We start from the raw sequence: 18,647 nt of genomic DNA, 5'->3' as shown, positions 1-18,647 counted from the left end.
TTTCAAAATAGGTGACCATGTTTTTCTTAAGATCTCACCTCAGCGGGGTTTGATGAGGTTTGGCAAGAGTGGAAAGTTGTCTCTAAGGTTCATTGGGCCTTTCGAGATACTAGAGAGGATCGAGGAAATGGCATACCGATTATCCTTACCGCCATAACTTTCGGGGGTTCACAATGTGTTTCACGTATCAATGCTTAGGAAGTACGAACCCGACCCTTCTCATGTACTAGATTGGGTTAATTTTGAGGTAAAGGAGGATGCCTCCTATAAAAAGCAACCGGCTCAAATCTTAGATACCCGAGAGAAAGTGCTATGAGGCAAAACCATACCGTTAGTGAAGGTGTTATGGAGACACCATGGCGTTGAGGAGGCAACTTAGGAACGAGAGGTGGAGGTCCGCTCCAAGTACCCGGATTTATTTGAGCATGCTTAGCTATTTTGTTTTAATTGTAGTGTTCCCTAGTGTTGAAGGGAAAGAATGTTAAATCGTTGATCCAATATTGTTATATGTATTGTTAATTTGAGCATGAAATTATGGAGGGATGATATTTTGTTATAGATGTTTCATTTTATTTCTAGTTTAAGTGATTTTGTTTTGATGGAATGACGAGGAAGAAAATGGTAAACGTTGGTTGAACATTGATATTGCAGCTTGGTAATATTGTTTAAATGATCATAGTTGCTAGAGCACCTTTGTTTGGTGAGTTTGTTCAAATTTCGGGGATGAAATTTCTTATGGTGGGGAGGTTATGACGACCAGGTCTATTGTGTTTTCTTTTCTTCGCTTCGTTCTCCTTTTTCTTTCGTTGAGTTTGAAAGGCCCGGAAATGGTTCTCTAAATAAAGTCCTTGTTCTTGTGTTCGGTGTTGAATTTCACTTGTTCCGGGGAGTGTGAGGTTAGGTTCGGATAGCCGAGACTTGAGCTAGGAATTTTTTTAGACAGTTTGGGTTAGCTGCACGTGCGGGGGCCACAGGCCGCACGTGCGGAATGCGGGGGAGGTTTGGGGTTGCATTCTATCTAATATGCATGAGCGGAGTGAGGCGCAGGTAAGGAGCACTGCACATGTTGGGGTGAAGGCCGCACGTGCGAGAGTGGCATTCTACAAGTGCAGGGAAGGGCGCCGCACGTGCGGCAATCTCGGCAGCTGAACCCTTGTTTTCTTTTACTCTTTTGGGCGAATTTGTAATACATTTGGGGCTTTTTATTATCACTCTAAACCTCATTTCTCTCCTATTTCTCTCTAGAGACCCTCACCAAAACATTAAAAGTTCTTGATTCTTGCTATCCGTTGGGTCTAGATCATCATCCTTTCTCACCGATCTTGAAGATCTAAGTTAGGGCTCCTCGTGGTGTGGTGGGAGTTGAAGAATCAACCATTTTGGCTTTAGGGTTTCATCACTTCATCATCAACCATTGAGGTAGGGTTTCTTTTGAGTTATAGATATGTTTATGTAGGTAACTAATTGATTTTGTGGGCTTTTCATTGTTATTTCACAAAAAATGGGTTTATGGTTCATGAAATTGATGATTTGTAGAGTAAACTCTATCTTCTATTCTTCTAAGGATTTTTCTTGAAATATTGGGCAACATGGGTTGAGATTGAGATGTACAATGAGGTTTTACAAAAGAGATGGAAAATGTTAGGGTTTTTGTGAAAACCTAGAATTTTGGGGAACTTTTCTTGAATAAAGAAAGATGAGGGTTTTTGGGTGGAAAATATTTATATATATGTACTTATACATGAAACTCATAGTGTATGTCATGATAAGTAAAGGAGGTGGAGAGTTTTCCTTGTTTTGTTGCAAATGTGTGTATATAAGTATATTGATGAGGAGTTTCTTCCCGCATGAGAATTGTTAAGATTGTAGATTGTTTGTCCAAAATTTTATTACAAACTTGAAATGATGAAAATGATGGAAGTATATGAATTGGGGACTATATTTGAAATTGTTAACAAATGTTTATACATACATGGTGACTGAGTTGACTTATTTGTTGAGTCTAAGGAACTATGAACATAGAAATCTTTAATGTTCAAGGATAATGCATAAGGCCTTGAAATGGCTAAGGTATTGAGGATGGTACAAAATGTGAAAGTTGTCATATGTTGTTGCACTTAATTGAACTAGTGCTGCTTCGTTGATTTCTATTAAAAGAAGGAAAAATGGGTTATGTAGTTGTCATTGTAGCATTGACGGAATACTTAAAAATGGAAGGAAGTTATGAAATTTTGAGCATCATTTGCATTATACATCCTTTCAATTGATATCAGTACATCTTAAATTGAGTTGAGAACGTTACATTGAGAAAAGAATATTGCGAATGAGAAATATTGAATGTCACGGGGTAAATACGTTGGTAAGTCCAGTTAGGAGGTGTAGATGAATTTGATAAGTTAGCCTGAGTGTCTGGGATGAAAGACCGAAAACACGCGTGGAAGAGGTACCACTTCCCGTCCGATTATCAACTGGTAAAGTGGGTTATTGGTAGTGCTTGTTGAGCCTACTTGCAGACACCAACCTAAGGATTACCAGAGTTATATTTACTGCCCCTTAAGGTTAAAATCGAATGTTTGGAAATTGATGAGATTGCAAAAAAAAAAAAAAAAAAACGCGTTATTGAAAACATGGAGATTTTCAAGAAAAGTATGGCATGTGACTAGTTTTGAAATGGCATTGCGTGGCATTAGCATTTGCATTTAATGTTGGATACCTTACATAAATGTATATACTTTGTTAAGGAATTCTCTACTGGGCTTTATGCTCACCCCTGTGGGACTTTAGTGCAGGTAAAGATGTGGTGATCCCGCCAAACTGAGGGCGCGAATATGTCTTGGTGAAGAGTAGATTGCTCTTATTTTTGTTGTAAATTTTTGTAAGCCAAGGGCTATTTTTCTATGGGTCCGAGAGGCCATTTTTGTGTAACCAGGCTTAAGCCTTGGAAGTTGTAGCCCATAAGAGCATTTTATTTATTTTGTGGCTATATGCTTCACATGCTATAGATTCATGTGTTCTCTTACCAATGAATGTATAATTCACATGTGAAACTTTTGTATAAACTCATTTATTAACCATGTAAAAGATAGAAGGATTATTGTCATTTAATTAATGATTGTGACTTGATATATTGTACACATTGGGGTTATTTTCAGGATGTGACAATAATGTAATAATAACATTTTAAAAATTGTAAACTCCTTTAATGATTTTTAAAATTAATTTTTTATTTGAAATGAATGAACACAAATATGTCATGTCATTCTATATTAATTTATTATACAAATTTTTTTGTTCATATACTGTCACTCAAATAATAATAAACAAAAGAGTCAAGTGTCCAAATTTTTAGTGAGGATATCATACGGACAATAAATAAAATGATAAAAATAATAATATATAAATAAAAAATTCTTATAAAAAATTTATATAGAATAAGATAACATAAGTGGGTATATTTATTTTAAATTAAAAGAACCATTAAAATGGATGAGTTACAATTTTTTTATTTTTATTTTTAATTCAAGTTTGCAGAGTGAAGTCTAATTTGCCCTAATTGTAATTGAAAAAAAAAAAAAAAAAAAAAAAAAAGGAGAAAGGGTTGGCTGTGTTCCGTCTCTCTCCCCTGTTATCTTCTCTATCCTCTCCCTCCGTCGCCACCGACTCCAATCCTCCAAAATCTTGTCCATTAAGCGATCAAAACCACCTCGCTCTCATCCAACCTCCTCTTAAGCACCCACCACGGCCTCTACTATTATTCTCTTTCAATTTCTCCGATCACCTCACAAGGTTAGGGTTTTCAATTTTTTTTTTTTTTTCAAATTTTTCTTTTTGTTAATGCATTTTGATTTTGTTATCTCTTTTCTTGGAACGAATCTGGGGAACTTCAATTATGATGAATTTGAGTATATACTGGCGGTGAGTATAAATGTGATGCGATTGTAATTTTACATCTAAAATTTTGGATGATTTGATTAATTTGGTGAATGATGAATATGGATTGAATTTGTAATTATTTTGGCAGTCTGTGTAGTAGTTAATTTATGGGTATTATTGGAAAATAAAATATAAAAAAATGTGACAAAACTTATAAAATACAGTCAGGAACATATCTTATGACATTCCATCATAGCACTATTAATTAGCATAACCAATTATTAGAGTCGGAATCATAATTTCATGTTGGCAACCAATCAAGAGAATGGGGTTGTCAATTTCATTTCGTTCCATGTTACAACTTACACTCCATTCTAACTTATTTTATTCCAATGTGCCAAACAGGACCTGAGTTCATGTACAAGCAACAAAGGAAAAGAAAACAACTATTACTTTTCATCAATTTGTTTGGTTTACCGGAAAATTTTAAATAGAAACAAGAATCCAAATTTGTAGAAGTTTGTATCAAATGTAGAACAAAATTTGAGGAAAAATATAAGTGATTATTGTAGCCTTTTTGTTGTATTTAACTACTTTCCTTTTCATGTTTGTGGTCACCATCATGTGAGCGAGCGTGCTATAAGTTCAACAAAAAGACTAATTTGTAATTTTTGAAATATGTTATTCAAATTATAATTACTATGGCATTGTTGGTATTTTCCAATTGTAGCTTTTGATTTAAAGGTTGGGTCTAGGCACATTGTAGTCTTCATCATACACTATGAGACTCTATGGTCTTTTGGCTTGGAGGCTAAAGACGGAGGTTTTACCATGGTGTTACATCTGCGCGGTCGCGCTGCCTTAGGCTAGTCCTATACTTCTATTTTGAGAGAGAGAGAGAGAGAGAGAGAGAGATATCTTGCCACTGATACTGCCTCATATTAAAATGTCTTAACAAGCTAACTAACTTCCCTTGAAAATCCGAATGATTTATGCCCGTGTGCTCATCTTTTATAAATATAATGTAGTGCCATCCTACATGACAAGTTAGAACATATGATGTCAGGTTGAGCTTTGTACTTAAGCTCTATGAACAATTTGAATTCAGGGCACATGGAAACTTACATGTTGTAGACTCACACGTTTTTCTATAAAAGTATAGCCTGCATATTGCTTGATTGCTTCCCTTTGGCATACTAGCAGGTATTGGTTGGAAGTTGGAATTTTTGGTTTGTTAATTATATAATTACTGGGTAGTTTTTGGGTGAATAATTACTGGGTAGTTACTACTCACTAGTTAGTATTAGTCATGCTCATGGATCAATTAAGTTTTAATGTGAATTACCTAGTGTTCGTCCTTGTCAATTCCAGGTGCTTTGCTTGAATGTGAAATATCATTATGCCAGATTTATTTGTAAGAGTCTATTTTGTGTAATGAAGGTTGAACAGTGCAATGACATGACGCTCTGTTAAATTGATTTCATTTTTCTCTAATATTCATTTGTAGGTACTACTACTAATTAATGATTCATTCCTTTGCACTCTTGACCCATAGTACTTTTCATGAAGTTGAATATCAATTGCTTTATATTCATTTTGGTGTTATGTACATTTTTGTTTCTATACTTCTTCCACCTATTTTCAAAAAATTCACAAATAAGGAAAAAGTTGAACAAAATTATGATACATGATTCAATGCAATTTGCGACACAGACCAATATGCCATGGGACATGTGAAGCTCATAAATTTTACCTGTAACATGTATGCATGCATTAGGATATTATGGTTCCATTTTGCTTTATGGGTGTCTAAGTTATATCTGGTATTGACTTGTTTTTGTCTTTTGCTTTCCTTATCAGGTTTAGATGGATATGGAGACGGAAAAAGAAAACAGGATAGCTACAATTCTTATGAAAGAGGCAGCAGAATTGGACGACAAGCTGAGAAGGGTGGTGTGCATGTTTATCTTAGGCAGCCCAATGTTAGGGGTCAGTCGAATTCACGTTTTCCTCACAGTGACTATTCTTGGTGTACAACAGGGTTAGTTCTGTAGTTGTTTAAGTATAAAATAAATTATAGTGTGATTCCATAATTATAAAGAGTGCATGTGTAATTTAGCATTACTATATCTATATAGTTCTGATGGCACCAGTTTGGTGCCCCCTTCAGCCAACCTAATTTGTATTTTTAGAGGCTTGGAATTAATATTTTATGTTTCTTATTAAATGAAATGGATTTAAGAATATTTAAGACTTATTAGGGTTGTTTGCGGTTTGCTTATTTAGTATATCACTCGCCATTATTCAGTTAAATTTGTATGTACTAGTGTGCTTTGAAAGTAAAAGAAAGTCATATTTGTAAGAGGGGTTAACTTGAGCCTATTAAATTAATTGGGCCCAATTGGAGTTCAATCAAAAAGCCCAAAAATTGGCAAGCTTGGAGAAATTATCTCCAAGCAGGACCGAGTAAATTCTGTTTAGTAGACCCACAAGAAAGTCAACAAATTGGGTCGAGAAGGACCCATCAAGCATATATCTCTAAAAAGCGCCCAACAAGCCCATCTGAGGATACCCAGATCATACAGGCATCGGAGGAGGTTAATCATTGCTTTCAGAAGAGATGAAACCCTCGGAGGAGATCCATTCTCTAAGGTATTTGCTTGGTCTCAAAAGGGTTTGTAAGCACGAACCTAGAGACTTATTTAAGCTTAGACTTGAAATGGTTCAGATCCACGAACCTAGAGATTTGAAGCATTTGGCTTCGAACAGATTTGATCACAATCTAAAAGCTGCTTCGTTATTGAGTCCTAGAACACTTGTAGGTTCGGAGCTTTTCGGGATCTACGCACCAAAATTATGTGTGTGATGGAGTTCAAACAAAGGACCCAATCTCGAGGATGATGAGTGAAGACAAATTCACTGTTCGGTTAAATTAGCCTATACCCGGGTCAAGGTGGCACGACCTAGAGGGTCCTTGAGATTCGGCGATATTTGCGGCAGGGCGTTCTCTTGAACTACCCTTGACCCTTTTGCGGCAGAGTGTCCTCTGGGACTACACCTAACCCCTTTGGGATGATTAGCGATCATTGATTAGGCGTGGCTAAGAAGAAGGGTTCATCGAGAGATTGATCTTCTCTTCTAGGTTTTTCTTATCCTCGGCGAGGTCACCTCCTCGGACAAAGTATCTAGAGAGAATATTCCAGCCTATATCTTGAGTTGCCTATATATAGAGCAGTCACCCATAGCTTTAGAGAAGAAGATTTTGGAGAGATCTCTTTGTGAGAACTAATCTCCATTCTCCATTATCTACCTTAAGAGTGAAAGTGGGAGATCCTTGCCATTATGCTAAATCTAACTACTTTACCTTCTTCACCCAATCTCTTGTCTCCATCATCTCTTTGTTATTAAATTATGTTTATATATTAATTAATGTATTAGTTTGCTATATTGTTATTTGTTGCGAAGTGCTATTATTTAAAATTTCTAATTCAAGTTCTTTAATATATCTAATACTTATATAATTTTATTGGCAGTAGTGAGAAACTAAACTCTGATACTATAAACACAATGAAACAAAATACTTTTTGAAGACAAAATAGAAATTTAAGATTTTTTTGGAATAATATCTTAGTAAATGGGATATTTTACTAATTTATAATATCTATGGACATATATTTTAATTTTATAATCTTTTCAGGGACTAAATATATCTTAAATTAAATACTTTAGGGACTTAATAGATTTAGGTTATGTTTGTTTGGACGAACTGAATAAAGAGATATTGTAATCCATCGGACTATTAATCTTATGATATCTTAGTAAATGGAGTATTTTACTAATTTATAATATGGACATATATTTTATTTTTATAATATTTTCAAGGACTAAATATGTTTTAAATTAAATAGTTTAGGGACTTAATAGATTTAGGTTATGTTTTTCTGGACGAACTGGATAAAAAGAGATTGTAATCAATGGGACTATTAATCTTAGGATACAGAGTCCCTGGACTATTTGGTTGTAAATGATGTATATCCCATGTTTGTTTTCTCGTGGGATTAAATTTCTGGAAATGACAATCCTATTAAATCTAATGTTTAATTGGGATATTATGAAAAATGATATATGCTCAAAAGACTATTTTATTTTTTTTCAATTATTTACTAAATAATAGCAATATTAAACCCATCTTTCATATTTTAATTCTTTTTGGCTAGATTAAATAAAATTTTATTTTATTGTATGTTAAAAAAAATTAAAAAATATTTTTTAAAATTAAATAAATAAAATATCAATAAAAATTTGAGTTATTTTTTGAAATAAAATTTTAATAAATTTATTTTAAAAAAATAATAATTAAATAATGAAATTAAATAAAATGTCAATAAAAATTTACCATTTAAATATAATACATAATTAAATCAAGGGTGAACCACCAACAAATCCTAACATGTGATTTTGTGAATTGTTTAGTCATTTCTTTTTTTCTTATAAACCTAAAGGTCCTATTAAAGTGAAAATTACACAAAATGATAGTCACTTACATGTTTGGGTTTAATTTTTTGGAGATAAAAGTAAATTTCTCTAAATGTAAAATTACACATTTGAGAAAATTACACTAAGGAGTTTTTTTGTGTATTACATTAAAGTGTTACACTAAGAAGTTTTTTTGGAGTATTATATAGGAGTGTTACGTTTAGGAAAAATACACCAAGATTTTTTTTTTTTTTTTTGGTGTTACATTAGAGTGTTACACTCCTGAGTTTTTTTTGTGTGTTACATCAGAGTATTACACAAAGAAGTTTTTTTAGAATATTATATTAGAGTGTTAAGTTTTGGAAAAATACACTAAGAAATTTTTTTGTATATTATACTAGAGTGTTACACTAAGGAGTTTTTTTGAAGTGTCATATTGGAATGTTATGTTTGAGAAAATTACACTAAGGAATTTTTATTTATTTATTTATTTTTTTTAGTGTTACATTAGAGTATTGCGCTTGTGTTATATTAGAGTGTTACAGTTTGAAATTTTACATTTGTCCAAAACTTATTGAGGAGTTTTTGTACTCCTTTTGAAATATTTGAAGAATTCCATGTCCTTTTGGAATGTTCTAACCCAGCCCAAGCCAGTGGTGGTGACTGTCGAAGACAAAGCTGGGGAAACTTTGGAGGAGAATGGGAATGTTGGTTCAGAATCTGAGAGATCTGGGAGCTTTACTGAGGAAGCATACAACCCGCGTGGTTATATTGTGCCAACAAACCAGGCTAAGCCGAGAGTAGAGCTACCAACTGGGGCAGAGATCAACATGGTGCAGGAGGATAGGCCTAGTCAAGGGCTCGATGATTTGGCAGAACTGGAGGAGGATATTGCCAATATACAATTCTTTAACGAGCAGGACCCGGGAGATGTGAGCATCGATTGGTTTAACCTGAATAGGTTGACAGATAATACGGGGTGACTTAGTGACGAGCCAGATCTTGTTGAGGTGCCTCAATCAGAACAGGGTCAGTCAGAGACTGGAACATCTGCAATGGCCGGAACGGCCAAGAATTAGGGGGAATCGCCGAAGAGCACCAGTGCAAAGAATTTTACTCGGGATCCAGGCAGTTTGTGCATAGTCGACACGGAGCAAGAAGCCGCGCTGAAGCGGTTTGAGCAAGAGAGGATTGATAATGATAACAGGGCTAGAAAAGCCAAAGCACCTGAGGGGGCAGAATTTGTTGAGAACACGGGAGCAATTGTAGTGGAACCGGACAATTGTCTGTCTGTTGTCGAGGGGATGTGGTGGGAAGACGATGATTTACATCTTGCCCACACCGATAAGGACTGGGGGCAGAATCAACCGGATGACACGTGGTACACCGAGGAGGTTGACCATATGACCCGAAGTGGGCGGTATTTCAAGCCCCCACATTTGGATCAGCTAGAGGTATCAGGGAAGGACAGAAAAGCAGAGAGACAGAAAGAAAAGCTACTAGAGGAGGAAGCTGTGCTGAAACAGCTAAAGAAAGTCCAAGCAGACATCTCCATCTGGGGACTGCTTATGGCCTCGAGGGTACATAGACAAGCCGTTCTTTCTGCTATGGACAGGGCTAAGCTTTCGATTGATACAACGCTTGAGCAATTGGTAGGGTTGGTTTTCCCGGGTGGAGCTTCCCCGACTTTGACCTTCACCGACAAAGAACTACTGCCTAAGGGTTCTGAACATAACAAGCCACTCTACATACCTCATATTTCAAGTCATTTTTGTACTCCTTTTGAAATGCTTTTCAAATAAAAGAGATTCTCATATAAAAATTCATCCCAAATTTAATTCTCATGTACCTTACCTTTCTAGCACAAAAGAAAAAAAGAGAAGAAAACATAATATGAATAAGGGTATAATCAGAAATCTATTTTCCAAATAATATATTAAATATATTTTTTCAAAATTAATGGGACTAATTGGTCTATACAAAAATCATTGGGACTAATTGGATAATCATTTCTCAAAATGGGATTTATAGATAAATTTTGCTTAAATCAATTACTTGGACGACAAATATGTCATTTTACCATTTAATCCCATAGGATAGTTATCCACCAATTCTATCTCATACCCCTATAGGATACAATAGTCCAATATATATTGGATTGATAGCCCAAACAGATTCGGTCTACCAATTTTCAATCAAACAATGGGCTCCATGATTCAATGAACATGAAATCCAATCCCTCCAAACAAACACCAAAAATAAATAGTTTATGGACTAAATAGAGTTTGATTTATACTTAATAGATTCAATCGATAGTTCAGGACTAAGTAGGCAATTTAATAAGAGTATTGGCACCCCGTTAATTATTTTGGACCCCCCATTTTTTAGTTATTTATTTATTACAATAATAACCTCAAATAAAATTACTAAAAAGGACATTAAAAATTTTAGGACACCCCATCTCACAATTAAGTCATACACCCATTACATCATGAATTAGGGTTTATGGCAGCACCCACCTCCATCACCGCACATCCATTTTTCCCAAATCCCACCTTCAAAACCTACCCATCCTCAAAACTTTGAAAACCCTTTGGTGGAAATATTCCAGTGATAACAGTGATAACCATTTGATTACTTATACTTCTCCAGCAATGATAATGAGTGGAAGTTTTTCTGGCAATCATAACTTTATGAGACGAGAGGAGTACAATAATAAAAACTCAGAGGAGGTTCATAACTTTGATGGTGTTCTTAGCAAAGATGAGATTGATCTTGTAAAGGTAAGTTTCTTAAAAAAATGACAAAAATAATAAAAACTATTTATCGATTTTTTGGGACTAAACTCCCGAACATATGATCAAAATTCAGAAATACAGGCCTGAATATTGTTTATTTGTTCGAGAACAAGTAACCAAACATTTTTTATTTGTTCGGGAACATGTAACCAACTCTGATAATGGTTAAACCGAAGAAAATGATGAGGCGGTTGAGATCACAACCCAAGCTAGTCTTGTTAGGGTAATTGATAGTAATCACACATGGCTCTTCTTCTTCTCTCTCAAGAACAAAAACCCCAACTCAATTTTTACTGATATATTATAAGGATTGAAAATTGAAAACCTTACATTTATTTTCTCACTGTAAGATCATGAATAAGTATGTAGAGATGAAGTAGTAATCACCTTCATGGGTTTTGTTAGGGTTTTTTGGAGAGAGGTTTTTTAGGGTGTGGGGGTGTGCATTCAATTGAATGGGTGAAATGTTTTCACAAGGATAATTTTGGTATTATTTGGAGGGAGAAAAGAAATTGTAAGAGTTTTAAAATTTATAAGTGGGGGTCCAAAAAAATGAAGGGTCCAAAATAATTGATAGACTGCCTAATATAGCGACCACTACAACATTTTCTTAGTTTAGTGACACTTGAAAGTGCCACTGAACTACTCTTTTAGTGACATTTTTTAGTTTTGTGGCGTTTTGAACAAGTGCCATTTATACCCGTGCCATAATAGATACTAGTGCCACAATAGATACTTGCAAGTGCCACTACACCATCATGGCTAAAAACTTTCAATGACATTTTGATGTCATGATAGATACTATTTATGACACTATCAAGCGCCTTTAAAAAAAGAGTTAGTGGCACTTTAGTGACACTTTTAAGTGCCATTACATCATCAAGGCTACACACTTTCAGTGACACTTTAATATCATGATAGACACTATTCGTGACTGTGACGACCTTGTCTTATGTTAAGTTAATAAATCGTGATTATATGATTAATTTGAATTTGGGTGTTAATTGCATGATTATATGTGTGATTTTGACCATATATCTGTTCACCGTAGGAATATCTGTTCAACTTGCTGTTGTGAACTGAAAATTGAAGGCCTTATCGACCATAGAAACCGAAATTGACTACACCATTGTAATTAGCGTAATTTTTAGAGCCTATGGTGAAATTTAATTGAAAACTGATTTGGAACGAATTAATTAGTTTAAACTGATTGAATTAAGCACCATTACTTAGGCCTAATCAAATTTGATTAGGCAAGCCTATATAAGGGCCTAATTACACTTATATTCACCTTCCTTGGAGCTCAAAAATCTAAAATAAACACTCTAGAGAGAGAGTGAGCCGATTGTAGAGAGAGAGGGAGCACAGAATTGGGGATATGAACTAAGAGCTTGAAATTGAGGAGGATAATTCAAAGAGCTAGCTAGAATATGGAAGATTTGGACTCTTAGGTGAGTAAATGAACTCAGTTTCATGAGTTTAAGTTCATCCTTGCATGAATTCTAGCTAGTTATGTGACCAAGAACAAGAATTAAGTTGAAGTTGATGAATTTGAAGTCAACGTACACATGCACGTAAGAAATTGCCATGAAATTGCATATTTGAGCATGAAACATGTAGTTCATGTTAATTTGAGAGTCCTTCACTACATGCATGTGAGAATTATCATGATGTGAAACTCAATTCTAAGGATTTATGTTGTAATTAGAAGTTGATTATTGAAACATGAAGAATATGACACCAAATCCTACATGCATGCATAATTTTAATGAACTCCATAATTTTGAGCATCATTTGTGCTATTTGAAGAGGGATTGGAGTCAATAATTGACATGCATAAATGATTCATGAAGATAGGGAGTTTGTATGAAGTTTAAATGCATGAGCTTTAACCATACCAAGAAAAATGTTAAATGATTTGAGAATTAGATCATGGTTTTGGTCAATTGGTCTCAAATAATTCATATTCTCATGCCATGCATTGACCTTCCATGTTTTTGTGCCAAAAACACGAACTTTGGGCCTTGGAATACTAAGTTTGAGCTTCAAATGCAATTCTGGAAATTCTAGAATTTAGCATGTTCGCTCGAGCGGGGAATCCGCCGCTCGAGCCTGAAATGTTAGCTCCCAGAAGTTTTGCAGACATTGATGCCCGCTCGAGCATGAGGAGTTACACTCGAGCGCCCAGACTCATGTTTTGACTTTCAGCTCGAGCATCTAAAATCCCGCTAGAGCGCAAAAATGAGGCAACCAGTACTTTTGCAAACCAGAGGGGTCCACTCGAGCGGCCAAAGTTGCGCTCGAGCGGAGAGCCCTGTTTCAGAAACTTTAAAAAAGTGTTTTATGATTTTTTTTTTCCCGTTCTCTTTCATTTCTAAGCACTCTTAGGCATGCATTGAACATTATAAATAAGCTAAAAAGATAAGGAAGAAACCTAAAAAGGATATATGAATTAAGAATGGATTGAACCACTTGTGACCCATTATGTTTATGTAATGTGTAGGGTCAAGCACAAGAGCAAATCATTCGGCAGATCATTGTGAGTAATGTCTTAATAAAGATATGTTCAAGTATGTTATTTTCACAACGTTACTTCTATGTGAGCCTTATGGGTTTGTAATCTGAATTATGGATGAATAGTTTGAATGACAGTCTTTTACAAAAGACTAATTGAATACGGATATGATTACAATCATGAGTATGATACACACACGGATATGAGTATGGAAATGAATGATTGGGCCAGAGGCCGTTTGATATAAATGATTGGGCCAAAGGCCGTTTGACATGAATGATTGGGCCATAGGGTGTTTGATATAAATGATTGGGCCAAAGGCCGTTTGACATGAATGATTGGGCCAGAGGCTGTTTGATATAAATGATTGGGCCAAAGGCCGTTTGACATGAATGATTGGGCCAGAGGCTGTTTGATATAAATGATTGGGCCAAAGGCCGTTTGACATGAATGATCGGGCCAGAGCCTGTTTGACATGAATGATTGGGCCAGAGGCCGTTTGATATAAATAATTGGGCCAAAGGCCGTTTGACACAGATGATTGGGCCGAAGGCCATTTGACATGAATGATTGGGCCAAAGGCTGTTTGATATGAATGAATGGGCCAAAGGCCGTTTGATAAGAATGAATGGCCAAAGGCCGTTTGATAAGAACGAAATGGGCCTGAGGCCGTTTGATATATTAGATCAAATCATGAATGGGCCTAAGGCTGTATGATATGACTGCAATAAATTTCAGTTATGTACCCCTTTATTTTGATATTATTCACTGGGCTATCGCTCACTCTCATTTATGTGTGTGTAGGTGAGCAAAGAGATGTCCAAACCCAGCCCTAGTGAAAGACATGAGGGGAGTCAAGTTTTTGTGGAGTCAACCCGAACATCTCACGCATGAGACTTTACGTTGTTTCTTCTACTTTTGATGTCCCTTTTGTTATTCTGATGAATATCATGGATCACCATGTACATAGGCTTTTGTTAGGCTGACTATATGTTTGAAAGGTCCTGGGCACATGAAATGTGAACTTTGTTTATACATGTGAGTTATTATGAAATGTTTGTTTTACCATGTAAGCATAGCTCGTTGGACAAAATTTTTAAGTCTGCTTCCGTTTTGGCCCGTTATTCAATTGAAAACATGTTTGACCAGGTTTAAGGCAGTAGGTAATCTCATGATTGCTGGCCGGTTATGACCTTAATTCATAGGGGCGGGTTCGGGTCATCACAGTGATGCTATCAAGTGCCATTAAAGTGTCACACTCCAAATCCGGGCATGACCGGCCGTGGCCCACAAGGACTTAGCCCAAGGCACACGTAAACCTAAACACGAATCCATAATCACATTGAACAACTAAACAATAGTCTAATAATAAATAACCAAAACTCAATCTAGTACAATGCCACAATTTTAAACGGTAAAATCAATTGTAATCAAACCCATTCAAACTTATGCAATATAAACAGCCCACATATCAAAATAATCCTAAATGAACCCCAATAAAAATAAAAATAAAAATAAATAAATATGCAAAAACTTGACATAACGCACTAAAATAAATGAATGCCCTAGAGGTCCATGCAATCGAGTCTCTGCTATGCCATGAGTTCTCTTTAAGTCCTTAGAACACCTGAAAATGATAAACAACTAAGTCAGCTGATAGCTCACTGAGTAGCAACATGGATAGTAAATACAGTTTTGAAAACGGGGTTCAATTCCAAAATAAGATATATATCACAGAAACTAGATTGGCATACAATTTGATAAAGACAATCTGTTTCAAAAAGAAGGTTTCATAGTTCAATAGTTAAAATACTCATGTCTCTCAAGAACATGATAAATGACATTTTTCACTTAAAACAGATTATAACATGAACACCAATAATTTTCTGGGTACCAAGAAAATAACAAGTAATATGCCACACAGTTTTCAAGGCTATAAGCCCCGTTGGATCCAATACCGAACTAAGAGTCATCCTCAGGGTGGCAACCTGGGCCTTTTCTCAAAGACGATCCAATTAAAGGTCACCTAGCTTAACCTAGGTCTTTTCCTTACAATCGTTGAGCACTAGAGTTATCACGGCCCAACCCGGATCTGTTCCCTAGTGGCCAGAGTCACCACATACAGTGGAATAATTTCCCTAGACTAAATACACATGTGGTCCCAATAATCAATACACATCAGTTTTGCAAAACATGGTAGTTCATCATTATAAACATGAGACCAAAACAAATAGTTTGCAGTATGCCAAGTTCACACACGTTTCAAAAATAATTTGATTCCATTGATAATATAATAATTTATCAAAACAGTTTAGTCATGAAACAACAATTTAATTTTCCAACAGTTTAGGGTAGGGGAACATTTACAAAAATATGTAGCATGAAACTACTCACCTAAAAATGAAATAAAATAATCCTTGAATAAAGTATGAAAGTCCAACTAGTGTCCTGAACAAAGTATTAAAACTACACGTCACTACTAATTCAAGCATACTAAAAGGAATAATAAACTACGTAACCCCAAAGTAATGCACATTAACACGGCTCAACCCAACTCATCATTACTCTTAAATAATACCTAAGTTCATGTTCATCAAGGTATAAAATCACCCAAAACATGGGTTCCGATCGAAACTTAATTAAATGTGACTTTAAGATAAAATAGAATTTTTGATAGGTTTTCCCGAACTGTTCACTAAATCTGAAAATTAAAAACCCACTCTACACCATTCGCAAAATTTCAAAACCCTCCAGATATCAACTAATATATTCTAAGTTTCAAACCCAAATGGTTTCACTTGACTTGCTTATCAAAATAATTATCTAAAATTAATTATATCTAAACAGGTTGTTTTTTTGCAGCACTTTAAAGAAATTAATGGTTCTCTTAGTATACATGAGCAATGAACTCAAGGTCAAAAACATACGAAACTAGACTCGTAACCGGTTCTAATGACACTAATTTTATAATTTTCAGATTTATACCCAAAGAGAATGACACTCCCGAATTTACTGATTAAACCAGTTTTCTAGACACATTTGAACGCATCAATTTGCATGGATTTTGACTCCCAAAAATTATAAAAACATTCAGATATGCAATTCAATATGTAATTGATCTATTGTAAAAATTTCAATTCAAAATTCATTTATTTGATATGGTTTCTTAATTTTTAAAGTTCGTGATTATGCGCAGAATTTTTGAACTAAGAATAATACCCATTCTTTATACATGAATTTAACTCCTCATATTTCATAACAATATATATATAGACACAAAATACATACACCTACAACCTCTCCATCAATAAATTATATAACAATAGAATAATGATAAAGAACAAAGAAAGAAGAGAAGAAAACCTAAGAGGCCACAAGACACAATATACACAAAGCTCTCCTTCTTGGCTTCAACAATATTCTTGATGATTGAATCATCCCTCTCTTTCCTTCATAACCCAGGGTTGCTAGGGCTGCTAGTGTTGTGGAAAACAATTATAACAAGAGTTAGGGTTTTGTTTTGTTTTTATTTTATACTAGTGGTTGGGTACACCTAAAGCATGTGTAGGTCAAATAAATAGATAAATATACAATATATATATATATATATATATATATAAGTTATATGCAACTCAAATGGTAAGAGCCTTATTCATTAATTTTGTGGTCTAGAGTTCAAGTCATACCCTCTTCTCTATTTTTTTTTTTATATTTATTTATAATAAACCTTGCCTCTAAATTAAAAACTTTCACCATAAATTTATTTTATGTTTTAAAATTAATTAAAAGACCTTCCAAATATTTAGTTTGCACTTTAGGATTTACCACCAAAATATTTGAGATTTGTAAAATTATTATTATCTAATTATTTATTTTATTTGTATATTCGGGTTCTCACAAAAGAAGACTTGCAATCTAAAACATGCCACTATATGAATTTTTAATGACGCTTGTTATCTTACAATTGATATTTATAATAACTTCATAAGTGCCACTAAATTCAATTCATTTTTGCCATTAAATGGATATAAGTGACATTGAAATTTATTTTAGTGACACTTTGCAAAGCTACTATCACTATTACAAAATGCCACTTATATGTTCTTTTCATTGACACTTTTAAAAGCTACAACTGAGCATGTTAGTAGTAGTATTCGTGGCAAAACAAATATTGTTTATATATATTATTCTATTAATTTATTTTTTTATTTTTTTTGTTTTGTTTTGTTTTTTTGTTTTTTTGTTTTTTTTTTTGTAGAAGACAAAAAAATTGTAATTAAAACTTAAATAAAAAAAAGAGAAAATATTCACCAGGCAATATTCAAAATGTGCACCTTCCAAACATCAAAAGTCCTTAGTTTTTTGAGGAAGCTGAGCCAAATAATACTCCGACTGACTTTTTCCTGCATCCATTTAAAATAAATAAAAATAATAATACTAAAATTATCTCGTACGCCCTAATAGGCAATAAAAATGACATAGCACAAGCACTATATCATGGCTTTGACTATCCTTGTTTTTCTATTCTGACGGTATGGCATGCCTTGTATTATTATTATGGCTTTGACTATCCTTGTTATGGAATGTCTCCATATTGCAAGGACTTGCTTGCTTATATGCATTCCGTTACATGAATTAGCATATGATTATGTGTTAAGAAATTAAGGGGCAAGATCAATATATAATATTTTTGTTTTATGCCGCTCCACCTTTAAAAGCGACTAAAATATAAATATAAAACTATATTTTTAGATGCCATATAATGGGTGTGGCTGTGGCTGTGGCTGTGGGTGTTATTTCCAATACTGAAAGTAGTATGCCAAGGCTCATCTCTATGCACATAATAATTTAAACCATTAAATATGAACAAGTCCAACCCCTAACCATATCCAATCTCATATGTTTAAGCCTAGATTTATTATTAATATTTCTTTCAGCTTTGCTATTTGTAGGGGTGTAATTCTCCCCCCTCCCCCCAAGGCCCA

At 34.5% G+C, this 18,647-nt stretch overlaps 1 long non-coding RNA gene across 1 annotated transcript; it reads left to right on the top strand.

The window, feature by feature from the left end:
- The first annotated feature begins 3,546 nt into the window (after positions 1-3,546).
- LOC114270539 (uncharacterized) lies at positions 3,547-6,047 on the top strand. The gene is made up of 2 exons (XR_003631971.2): positions 3,547-3,786; positions 5,734-6,047. It is a non-coding gene; the product is annotated as an uncharacterized LOC114270539 (long non-coding RNA).
- The last annotated feature ends 12,600 nt before the right edge of the window (positions 6,048-18,647 follow it).

This window comes from Camellia sinensis, chromosome 7, assembly GCF_055761805.1.
Source record: "Camellia sinensis isolate YWXY chromosome 7, ASM5576180v1, whole genome shotgun sequence".
Taxonomy (NCBI): Eukaryota; Viridiplantae; Streptophyta; class Magnoliopsida; order Ericales; family Theaceae; genus Camellia; species Camellia sinensis.
The sequence above is the reverse complement of the archived record's forward strand: the minus strand, read 5'-3'. Positions and strand labels throughout refer to the sequence as shown.